This window comes from Callospermophilus lateralis, chromosome 1, assembly GCF_048772815.1.
Source record: "Callospermophilus lateralis isolate mCalLat2 chromosome 1, mCalLat2.hap1, whole genome shotgun sequence".
Taxonomy (NCBI): domain Eukaryota; kingdom Metazoa; phylum Chordata; class Mammalia; order Rodentia; family Sciuridae; genus Callospermophilus; species Callospermophilus lateralis.
The window spans coordinates 179258513-179271440 of NC_135305.1; the positions used below are offsets into that span (position 1 = coordinate 179258513).

Genomic DNA, 12928 nt, shown 5'->3' on the forward strand with positions numbered 1-12928 from the left:
AAAATTTTATATCTAGACCATTATCCATGTATCATCATTCTTTGAGACCTGTGATAATTTCAGTTGTATATTAAAAGATATTTTACTCTTCTCTGGAAAACTAATGTTTCATCTGTGGCAATATCACAAAGTTCTCAAGTTAATGTACAAGAGAAACTATTTGCTAGTGTTAGTATCTTTATTGTGTTTGGCAGTTTTGTTTTGATTATTTCTAAATATAACATTCCTATTCTTATCTCCACTCCTGTTTTTACAGTGTTGAGATATGAGCAGTTTCCTTTCTGGAGTAATTGAAGTAAAAAATAATAAAAACAAAACAAATAGGAAGGAAAGAAGAAAGAAAGGAAGGAAGGAAGGAAAGAAGGAAGGAAGGGAGAGAGGGAGGAAGGAAGAAACTGCTATAAGAATCAAAGCTTCACATAGTCCTCAGTAGCTTATGAGCATTCAGGTGACTGTCAACAGCACCACAAATTGCTTTAACCAAAGCAATACTGGCCAATAAGAAGTCAGAGGCGCCCCCAGGAACTCTCTCACATATGCCTTCATTTTGCTCTTCCATGACATGATAGGCAACAAGAATCAACCTAGGATTGCCTGAGTGCAAGGCACTAACCAACACAGGCCTTGAAATGAACGTGGACACAATGATCCAGGAAGCACCACCAATGAGAATGAGGGCTCCAATTGACCTTTGTGACTGGATAGCCATAATGTTCAAGAGTCTACTAGAATCTAGAGTCAGAATACACTAGTTTTAAGCATAACTACTTGACTTTGGCAAAACAGGTATCTTGTATAAGCTCCAATGCCTCACACAGCTGAAAGAAATACTAATTGTGTATAGTCTAGGATGCTGGGAGATTAAATGAGATAGTCCATGTAGCACACACAACAGAAAGTCTGACAGTCATCACTGCTTAATAATTTTCTTTCATGGTTTACTTTATCAGGTATATTGCCCTCCCCATTTTATAAAAGGCTGAAACTGAGATCCAAACAGTATCTTAAACCATGGCAAGGTAATGAGGCTACAATTTCTATACTTCACTTTTTGTTCTCCTTTGCTCACTCTATAGAAAGTCTTTATTAAACATATTTATTTAGCAAGGTATTTATTTCCCACATTATCTATGACTACATGAATAGCTCCAAAAAGATTTAAAATAGTTTTCAAACACAAGGGCTAGTGAGACTTATTCTGGTCTGGGAAGGGTTCCAACTCTCTGCCCAACTCTCATTGGGGCCAATGGCTATCACTGGAGAGCTGGCAGGAGTGAGAGGTCACAGAGCAAAGCACAGTCTGTTTCATTTTAACAACAGCATCACTTTACTTGTAACTGACAATGCCCTTCTTTACATTAGCTATGACCCCAGATTTCTACCTTAACAAAAGGAAGTAACACCATCTAATTGTTCTGGATTCCTCTGCAACAATTCCCTCTTGAGTAAGGAACATTTTTTCTATGTTATTTTTTGTATATGATTCCTGGCCTTATTCCAGTATATTTATTCATCCCCTCAGAGAGAGAGAGAGGGAGAGAAAATATGAGACAGAGACAGGGTAAGTAGTTATATAGTCATAATGAACCCTTACCTTGCTTCAACAAATGATACATCTAATTACTCAGAAATGCCACTGTACATGTGGATAAAGGCAGTGACTGAATTATCACTAGACAAATCTAATCAGTCAGACATAATGTATATTGAGTTACTTTTGAAAATCTGCATTTCATATATAATTATTAGAAATCCTCCCTGAAAACATCACCCTACATTTTCCATTGTGTCCAGATATCTATGAGTTCAACATCACTTCATCCATCTCACTGACAAAACCTGGGTTTGAAGCTATGAAAATGATAGGAATTGGAACTATATGACCCGTGGACAGAATGTTACAATTTTCATATGCAGAAAGTTCTAGAACACATGATAAATGCAGAGTTCCTTTGGAGGGATTGTTATTCAGGGTTTTACAAATCTGTTCCCCTCAGAAACAACACTGAAAAGCCATATAGCATTGCCCAATTTCAGGACAACCATCTCTGTGGCCAAACCAACTGAAGTTAGCTAGAAAGTTATCAGCCACCTTAAACGCTCAGCTAGAGTCACAGTTGTCCTCTCAATATGACTGCTGGAAAAACTGCTTAAGCCAAAAGAAGTATGAGAAAACAAACTGCAAAGGGAACTTCTAAAGAATATAGGGAAACCCGAATAATGGCAAGTGACATCAATTCTTTATATGAGACTCTGGGACTTCACTGCTGGCCAACAGAGAATAGCCCACTATAGCCTCAGTAATCCCTCTTACGGTTTACAACTAGGCACCCCAGAAAAAAATTACAAAGCAACTTCCTGAGGACTCCTGAGGTTCCAGCAGCAACCTACACAATTAAAAGTCCTAGAGAAATTTTGTCTTTCTGGCCTGCTAAGATAAAAATATTCAATATTCTCTAAAGGATTTTATCAAAACCAAGAGTCTAAACTACGAAGGATTCAAATTGCAATTAAAAAAATGAAAAGTTTATTATTGATAAGATCACTCAAATTGATAAACCTTCAGTTATATTGACCAAAAACAGAAGAAAGAACACAGAAATTATATCAGGGGAAAAAAGAGAATACTATCCTTATTATAAAGTCTAAAATATGAATAAGGAAATACTACCTATAATTATCTGTCCATATAGCTGAAAACACTAATAAGAGACCAATTTCTTAAAAGAAACAAACTACAAAAAGAAATGAATAATTTAATCTATTAAATGACACCCTGTGAGTAATTAGGGTAGCTTAAAGTTACAGTAACAAAAACTATAAACCCAGACATCCAAGACATATAATAAATACCAAGAACAAGAGATGTGAAAACACTAAAGCAAGGCCCATCATAATCAAATTATGTAAAATCAATGACAGAAAAATCTTAACAACAGTCAGGTGAAAACTGATCCATTATTACAAAGAAAGAAAGTAAGGATGACAGCGGATTTCTCATCAGAAACAATGTAAGTTAGAGGATAGTGGAGCAACATTTCAAAGTACGGGGCGGGTGGGGTGGGAGAAAGGAAAGAAAGAAATAGAAAAAAAATAGTAGACCTAGAATTCTTTATCTAGAAAAAGTGTTCAAAATGAGAATAAAGAATCCTTACACCAATAAATTTTATGAAATTCATTACCAATAGACCTAAACTATAAAACATGCTAATGTCTTTAGCATTAGAAGTATGATAGCAGATGGGTATTTTTTAATGTACAAGAAGGAATAATGAACAGCAAAAATGTTAACTGCATAGGTAAATATGTTTTTTCTTATTGTTTATTTTTCTTTAAAAGATAACTAACTACTTACAGTAAACATAAAAACATTTTGTGGCTCTTATTTAATACAAATAGGAATAAAATGTATATGGCAAAAGCACAAAAGACAGGAGAGAAAAACAGAAATATAATATTGTAAGGTTCTTGAATTATACATAAAACAGTATAATATCATTTGAAGGAAGGTTAAGGATTAAGGATATATGCCATCTACCTTAAAGCAACCACTAAAATAATAAAACAAAGAGCTATAGTGAAAGAGATGAAAAAGAAAACAAAAGAATTTCCATTCAAGTTTTTCATTTAAGACACTAAAAGTCAACAGAAAAAAAAGGATTATTGAAAATATGGGGTAATTAAAAAAATAAAGCAAGCTGATACATTCAAACCTGACCATAACAAAGAATAAAAATAACTGTACTTGGCCTAATTACCTCAATTAAAGGACAGAAATTTTCATATTGGCTAAAAAAGGGAAGACTCAAATATATGCTGCCTACAAATAAGACACTATAAGTATAAGACTTATTTTTATCTTTTTATAAAGATAAAAAAGTAAAAAGTTAGAAGATAGGCTTATACTAATCAGAAGAAAATTAAAGTTGTTTTCAGAAAATGGTATTAGCAGGGATGAAGAGGGTCATTCCATAATGAAAAATGAGTCATTTAACCATAAGAATCCTAAATGTTTATGCTCCCATTAAAAAAGCTTTAAAATAAAAGATGCAATCCCCACACCAGAAGAAAATACTTACAAATCATATATGTAATAAAGAAGTTAAATACAGAATAAAGTATTCTTTAAACTCAAAAATAAAACAAAACAACCTAATATAAAATAAACAAAATATCTAAAACATTTACTAAAGAATATATACAGGTGGCAAATAAGCACACGAGGAGATGTGCTTATTGTCATTAGGGAAAGACAACTAAAATCACAATAATACACTACTGCACATTTATCCAAATGGTTGAATTTAAAAGATTGACCATACAAAGTATTGGCTAGGATTTGGAGAAACTAGAATTCTTATATACTGAGGTTGAGAAGGCAAAATAATGCAAACACTTTGGAAAACAGAAAACAATTTATCAAAAAGACATACCATATCACACAGTCATTCTGCTATTAGGTATTTACCCAAGAGAAAAGGAAAAATGTGTGCACAGAAAATCTTGTACATGAATGAACGTAATATTTTAGTTATAGAAGCCCCAAACTAGAAACAATTTTAATGTCTAAAAATTCAATGGATAGTATATCAATATTGATGACATACATACTTGTAAGCAATAAAAATCAAAACCTGGTGATTCATGTAATATGTTGAGTGGTAATAAGCAAGTCATAAAAGAGTACATGAGTTCATTTATATAAAATTCTAGAAATTGTGAACTCATATATAGCACAGTGACATAAAGCGTACAGATCAGTATTTGCTAGGAATAAGAATGGAGGAGTCATGGATAGGTAGGATAGATTTCAAAGGATCTGGGAAATCTGAGGGAATAATGGGTATGTTCATTATCTTGATTGTCTAACATATATGTCCATATGTCAGAACATTTCAAAATGTATATATTAAATTAGTGCAGCTTATTGTAGGCCAATCATTCTTAAAATTGTTAAAACTTCAAGTAGGTATCCAAAGAAACAGGTGTGTGGTGGAACATGGGAATGCAAAAGAAAGCAAGGAAGTATGTGACCATGAAACGAATGCTTAGTCTTAGAGAAGAGAGGCTGAAAATAAAGGATAAATCAAAACCTAAAAAGAAACAAAATAACGATTCTAGTGCATTGAAGGAAACAGAAGTTCCCCAACACTCTTCCTGCTTATTCTTCCATTACAATACACAACTGGGCCTACCTTATCATATCCTGGTTGATATCAACTTGATCAATTTTTCCATTAAAGCCAAACTGGACCTAGTGCAATCAATGATGGACTGTCTGTATGCCAAGTATATCCCTTGTATAACTGATTGTGTAATGGCTGAAAATGAAAAATTGGGGTAGAAGTATTGAGTGACTTTAAGGATTGCAAAGGATCCATGGTTTGAACCATTACCATTCAAGCACAACGGAATCTATGCAGATGACTGCTTAGTACAAAAATTAACTCAGATCAAGTGTTACATCATGGCCACAATTGACTGTGACCTTAAATGAAGACTCCAGAATATACCTGGAGTTCCTATCATGTACATTTCTAACCACAGATACAATATCGAGAGTATGCTAGATAATTATGGAGCCCCTTGGTTCTGATTCTTACCAGATAAAGTTCCTCTACCTTCCTTCAACCAAATCTTTCTCAGTTGCCAGTTCAGTAAACATGCTATAGAATGTAGAATAATTGATATAGCATGAATTATTTGCTCTATTATGAGCTGACTATGGTTAAATATAATCATTTCTTAATGTTTTTTGCAAATGATTTTTGTCTCATTTAAAAATTTGTTGATTTTTTTTACATGTCTAGCAATTAAAGAAATGCAAATCAAAACTACTCTTAAGATTTCATTTCACTCCATTCAGAATGGCAGTTATTAAGAATACAAGCACCTCTGTCTAGTATGACAAACATCAACTCAAAGTGGATCAAAGATTTAAGCATTAGAACAGAGACCCTGTGCCTAATAGAAGAAAAAAATAGGCCCAAATCTGCACCTTGTCAGCCTAGGATCTGACTTCCTTAACAAGACTCCTAAAGCACAAGAATTAAAATCAAGAATCAATAAATGGGACGGATTCAAATTTAAAAGCTTCTTCTCAACAAAGGAAACAATTGATAATGTGAGGAGAGAGCCTACAGATTGGGAGAAAATCTTCATCACATGCACCTCCAATAAAGCATTAATCTCTAGGATATATAAAGAACTCAAAAAACTTAATATCAAAAAAAAAAACCCAATCAATAAATGAGCTAAGGAACTGAACAGACACTTCACAGAAGAAATACAATCGATCAACAAATATAAATATACATATATATTATATATATATATATATATATATATATATATATATATATATATATATATATATATATATATATAAAGTGTTCAATATCTCTGGCAATTAGAGAAATGCAAATCAAAACTATTCTTAAGATTTCATCTCATTCCCATCAGAATGGCAATCATTAAGAATACAGGCAACAATAAATGTTGGTGAGGATGTGGTGAAAAAGGTACACTCATACATTTCTGGTGGGACTGCAAATTGGTGCAACCACTATGGAAAGCAGTATGGAGATTCCTCGGAAAGTTGGGAATGGAACCACCATTTGACCCAGCTATCCAACTCCTTGGTTTATAAACAAAGGACTTTAAAACAGCATACTACAGTGATGCATCCACATCAATGTTTATAGCAGCTCAACTCACAATAGCTAGACTATGCAACCAACCTACGTGTCCCTCAATAGATGAATGGATGAAGAAAATGTTGTATATATACTCATATTACTCATCTTTAAAGAGGAGGAAAATTATGGCATTTGCCAGTAAATGGTTGGAGTTAGAGAATATCATGCTAAGCGAAATAAGTCAATCCCACAAAACCAAAGGCTGAATGTTTTCTCTAATATACAAATGCTAATTCACAATAAGGTGGGGGGCACTAGGGAAGAATAGTGTTACTTTAGATTAGGTAGAGGGAAGTGATAGGAGGGAAGGGGAGGGGTTGTGGAGATAGGAAAGATAGTAGAATAAAACAGACATTATTACTGTATGTATATATGTGACTGCATGACCAATATGATACTGAAACATGTAAACTCAGAAAAATGAGAAATTATATCCCATCTATGTATGATATATCAAAGTGCATAAATGCATTCTACTGTCATGTATAACTAACTAATTAAAACAAATAAAAAATAAAATAAAAAGAATACAAGCAACAATGAGTGTAGGCAAGGACGTGGGGGAAAAGCCACACTCTTATATTGCTGGTGGGACTGCAAATTGGCACAACCAATCTGTAAAGCAATATGGAGATTCCTTAGAAAACTTTAAATGGAACCATCATTTGACCTAGCTATCCTACTCCTCAGATTATACCTGAAGGATTTAAAATCAGCATACTACAGTGGTGCAGCCATGTCAATGTTTACAGCAGCTCAATTCATGATAGCTCAACTATGGAATCAACCTAGGTATCCTTCAATCCATTCATCAATGGATAAAGAAACTGTGGTATATATACACGATGGAATATTGGAATATTACTCAGCATTAAAAGATAATAAAACCACGGCATTGCAGATAAATGGATGCAGTTGGAGAATATCATGCTAAGTAAAGTAAAGTCAATCCCCAAAACCAAAGGCTAAACGTTTTCTCTGATAAGTGGATGCTGATCCACAATGGGGAGGTGGGGCATGGGAGGAATGGAGGAACTTTAGATAGGGCAAAGGGGAAGGAGGGGAATGAAGGGAGCAGAGGATAGGAAAGATGGTGGAATGAAATGGGCATCATTACCCTAGGTACATGTATGAAGACATGAATGGTGTCACTCTACTTTGTGTACAACCAGAGAAATAAAAAGTTGTGCTACATTTGTGTACTATGAATCAAAATACATTCTTCTGTCATGTATAACAAATTAGAACAAATAAATAAATGTATTGCATTTTTAAAATAAATCAGATGCTCCAATCAGGGGAAAAAAACCCTTCAACTAATAAACAATTAAAACAAAACCTGGCAATGACCAATATATGACAGCAGCTACCTTTTGCTGGGCATTTGCTATGATCCAGGTGCTATATACTAAATGCTTTCCATGTGTTACATCATTTAAATTTTTTAAAAATATATGGCAGGTTCTGTTATGGTTCCATTTAAAGAAAGAGTCTTAAATAGAGATAGATTAAATAATTTGCTTAAAGCCACATAATTAGAAAGGGATGGAGCTGGGATTTGATTCTACAAAGAATTTGGCAATACACCACAAGGGAGCTAAAACTCGGAGGCAGCCACATGGAGATGGGGGTCCGTCCTAGATCTAACTTCAGAATCCAAACTCCTAATTGCTTTATTGTATTGCATTCTTGTTGGAAACATCCTCCCAGGCATATAGTCAACCCAGACTGACCACATCTGTGCAAATGAAATGTGTATTTTCTGGCCTCATATTCATCCTAGATGAGACCCACACTTATCCCTCCTCTGTTTACCTGCAACCACCACATGTTGCATAAATGAGTAAAGTAAATTAATTCAAGGTCACTACAAAATCTCTTCATGCTAAAAAAATGCAGGGAGAGGTTGGGGATGTAGCTCAGTGGTAGAATGCATGCCTAGCATGCACAAAGCCCCTGGTTGGATCTGTGGCACAAAAGGAAGGAAAGGAGCAAGGGAGGGAGGGAAAAGGAAAGGAGTGGGGGAGATTAAAGCTCAGAAGAACATTAAGAAACTTGCCGAAAGCCCCAACAGTGAGTAATGGTGAGATTGAAGTCAAACTCAGGTTGTCTAATTCCAGAGCTAAATGAGTTCAATTTCTCTCTTAAAATTATGTTCGAAATCTGACTGCCAAAAAATTGCACCCTTTAAGACAACCACAAGAGGCTCAGAAGTGTTGAAGGGTTGCAGATGAGCTGAGAAAAGCTTACAAAGGAATGTGGGTGTCCTGTTCCAGGGACACACAATGAATGCTGGGTTGGCCTTGTCTCTGAAGACAATGCATTCCAAGCTCCCAGTCCTATTGAAGAATAGAGGGGCTCTGCTATTCAGCTGTCCAGCACCCCTGCTATCTCAAGGTTAACGAATTATTTTCCTTTATAATTCACCAGAGACTGATAACTATTATTTCCCTAACACATACTGACAAGTACTCTGGTTAAATATAGGTTGCTAGGAATTAGGGTGGAATTTTTTTTTTTTTTTTTTTTAGCTTGACTTTATCAAGGGTACATAGACTCTTTTTGGGATTCTAGAAATGATTTCCATTACCTTAGGCAAATTATATCTAGACTGAGGGGGAAAAAAAAAGGAAGGGAGAAGGAAAGGAAAGAGAGAAAGGAAGAAAGGAAGGAAAGGTTTCTGTTTTCCTAGATAAAGACCTCAATGCTGGTTGTCCTTGTCTCCTGGTTAGGAAGAGTGAGTGAGTGGAGGGTTCAGAGATGAGTTCTATGCAAGGAAGAAAATAAATAAAGATAAGGAGTGAGAGAGAGATGAAAGAGAGATCAGCATACACAAATAAAAATGTGATAAAAACAGTCATAAAGTTTCAGAAACCACATAGGTAGAAATGTTCTCCCATCTCCATTATTCCCTTCTATAGCTACAGAAGCTTAGCTGGCCTGTGGCACCTAGCTAAGGACCACACTTATCAGTCTACCTGTAGCTAGATGTGTTCATGTAGACTAAGTTCTGGGCACGCCATAAACACACTAGCAATATACACAGCATTCACTACTCCCTTCTAGGAAAGGAATATGGCCTCCCTATCCCTTGCTTCTCTTCTGGTAGCTAAAGCACAGACTGGACAGAGAAGAACTGCCTTGTGCTAAGGGTAGGAGAGCAGTAAGAGAGAGCCTGCATCCCATCACTGTCAAACCAGCAAGTCAGTCCTACATGGCCTATTCAGACTTTGATGTTAGGAAGAAATAAACTATCTTGTGGGAGCCACTGGATTTCAGTGTCTGTTGGTTACAGCAGCATAATTAAATTCCCAACTGATAGATCAGATTCTATAAGATTGATAATTAGGTTAACAATATTGAATTAGATGGATGGAACATGGAATTTTATTTCATTGCATCAAATTCTTTTGACACACCTTTCCCCACCCAACTTATGGTATAAGTTTAAGAAGAAATCATGATTTATTGTCATAGATTTCATATTTAGAAAAAGGTCTTCACATTGTGGAGCCAGTTTCATTTTCCCTTGCAGTTTCTTTTTGAAAGTTTGAAATATTTCACTTTAAATATAGATTGTTTGTGGGGATGACTTTCTGATGAAAAGCACAAAGTTCTTCCGTTCCCTTAATCCCACTGCAAAACCATGTGGCCCCAGTGCTTCATGTCAGACCTGTTGGCTCCTTCCTTTGCAAAGGCTCCAGTTGTTACACTAAAATCACACTGGATCATATTAGTTCTCCCCTCCCAATTTCCTTTTCTTAAAGTGTGGAGCCTCCTCATATCACAATGAAGTATTGTAAAAATATAGAGTAACAAATGTTTTCTGCTGGGCTTTGTAAACTGGAATGAGAGAAGGATTGTGCATTTACACCCAATTTACTTCAGACCCTACTACCTGTAGAGTAACTTGTGAGTTCTCAGATAAAAGCAAATAATGGAAACCATGCCAAAGTAAATGAACAGTTTTTGATTCTTTTCAAATATTAAATGCTGATATTTTTCTCAACAAAATATAAAAAAATGTATAGCAGTCAGGTTCACTTTCATACAAAATGTGGGTATGCACTCCCTGCTACCACTTTGGAAAGGCTGAATGTATGTGTTTGATATATGCCTTTCTACTCCTGGGTATACACACAAGAGAAGTGTGTAAATGTTCATTAAAACACAACTAATAGAACATCTGAGCCACACTACTAGAAATATTCTCCAAAGAGAAATAGTCCAAATTATCTATTGACAAAAAGAATAAAAATCAACATGGCATATTTGGAGCAACCAGATACTCCAGAATAATGAGAATAAATTGAATACAAGTACACACAAACATATGGATAAATTTAACGAACATGTTGTGCAAAATAATTCAGAAAAAAGACTGTATAACATATGATTCCACTAACAAAGTTCAAACAAGGCAAAATTAATTTACAGTGTTAGAAATCTTAATAGTAATACCTTTGAGGGAAATGAAGATTGGAAGGGGCAGACTTCTGAAGTGCTCAAGATATTCTAGTTATTGATCTGGGTGCTGGATTTTTTTAGTTATATGTGTTCTCTTTTTGAAATTTGGCCATCTGAAATAATAATAATAATAACTTCTATACATGCTACAGGTCAATTTAAAAAAACATTAAAGGAATACATATAATTGTTAAAATACTAAAATAAAAGAAAAATATAAAAAATTATTGCTACTATCATCTAAAACATAGACACTGAAAAATACTATAGGCACTACTTTAAAATGGATGTCAGAATTTTAAAAAACACTATGAAGAATAGGCAAAAATGGAAAAGCAAAAGTGCTTATGAAAATTTGCTAACAACATTTGGGTTGCATGCTAACAATAAAAAACTTCAGCACCATTTGTTGAAGAGGCTATCTTTTCTCTGATGTATGTTTTTGGTACCTTTGTCTAGTATGAGATAACTATATTTATGTGGGTTTGATTCTGTGTCTTCTATTCTGTACCACTGGTCTACTTATCTGTTTTGGTACCAAACACCATGCTGTTTCTGTTACTATAGCTTCGTAGTATAGTTTAAGGTCTGATATTGTGTATTCCTCTTCACTCTTCTTGCTAGCAGAATTGCTTTGGCTATTCTGGGTCTTTAATTTTTCTAAATAAAAATCATGATTGCTTTTTTTTATTTCTATAAGGAATGATGTTGGGATTTTAATTGAAATCACATTGAATCTGTATAGTGCTTTGGATAGTATGGCCATTTTGACAATATTTATTTTGAGTACCTAAGAGCATGGAAGATCTTTCCATTTTCTAAGGTCCTCTTCAATTTTTTTCTTTAGTGGTCTGTAGTTTTCCCAAAGGACTTAAAATCTGCATACTATAGTAATGCAGCCATATCAATGTTCATAGCAACTCAATTCTTAATAACTAAACTGTGGAAGCAAACTAGATGCCCTTTAATAAATGAATGGATAAAGAAACTGTGGTCTATATACACAGTGGAATATTACTCAGCATTAAAAGAAAATAAAATCATGGCATTTGCAGATAAATGGATGGAGTTGGAGAATATCATGGTAAGTGAAGTAAGCCAATCCACAAAAACCAAAGGCTGAATGTTTTCTCTGATAAGTAGATGCTGATCCAAAATGGGGAAAGGGGAGACATGAGAAAAATGGAGGAACTTTGATTAGGCAAAGGGGCGGGAGGGTGGGGAGGGTGCAAGTGTCAGCAAAGATGGTGGAATGAAATGGACATTATTGTCCTATGTACATATAAGACTGCACATAGGGTGCAATGCTACATCATGTACAATCGGAGAAATGAAAAGTTGTGCTGAAATTGTGTATAATAAATCAAAATGCATTTTACTGTCATATATACCAAATTAAGATAAATAAATAAATAAATACATACATACATACATACATACATACTTAAAATACTTAAAAACCACCAACTGGTTTGCTTACAGGTAGCATTTTCACTCTAAAACCTCACCATTTAAATTATTTAGAATCCCCTTTTTCTTTTAAACTTTGTAATGGCGCTCATTGAAAGAGCATGCCATTACTTTTTTCCCCTCTAGATCACATATCACAGACTAGAACACTGGTTTATAAAGGCCTAGAACACTGAATTCAAGAAGCTCCTTTTATAAAGGGATGGAGGGAACTAAGTTCACAGAAGCCCAAGTTAATTTTTCAATTTGATAGCTACCTGCACCAGAGGTTGTATAAATAGAACAAAAAAAAG

The 12928-nt window shown here is 34.6% G+C and overlaps 1 protein-coding gene and 1 pseudogene across 1 annotated transcript in view; one reads left to right on the top strand and one right to left on the bottom strand.

The window, feature by feature from the left end:
- Window positions 1-12928, bottom strand: part of Erc2 (ELKS/RAB6-interacting/CAST family member 2) — an 813481-nt gene that overhangs the window by 254064 nt on the left and 546489 nt on the right. The window lies entirely within an intron of this gene.
- Window positions 5000-5596, top strand: LOC143408486 (rRNA-processing protein FCF1 homolog pseudogene; annotated as a pseudogene).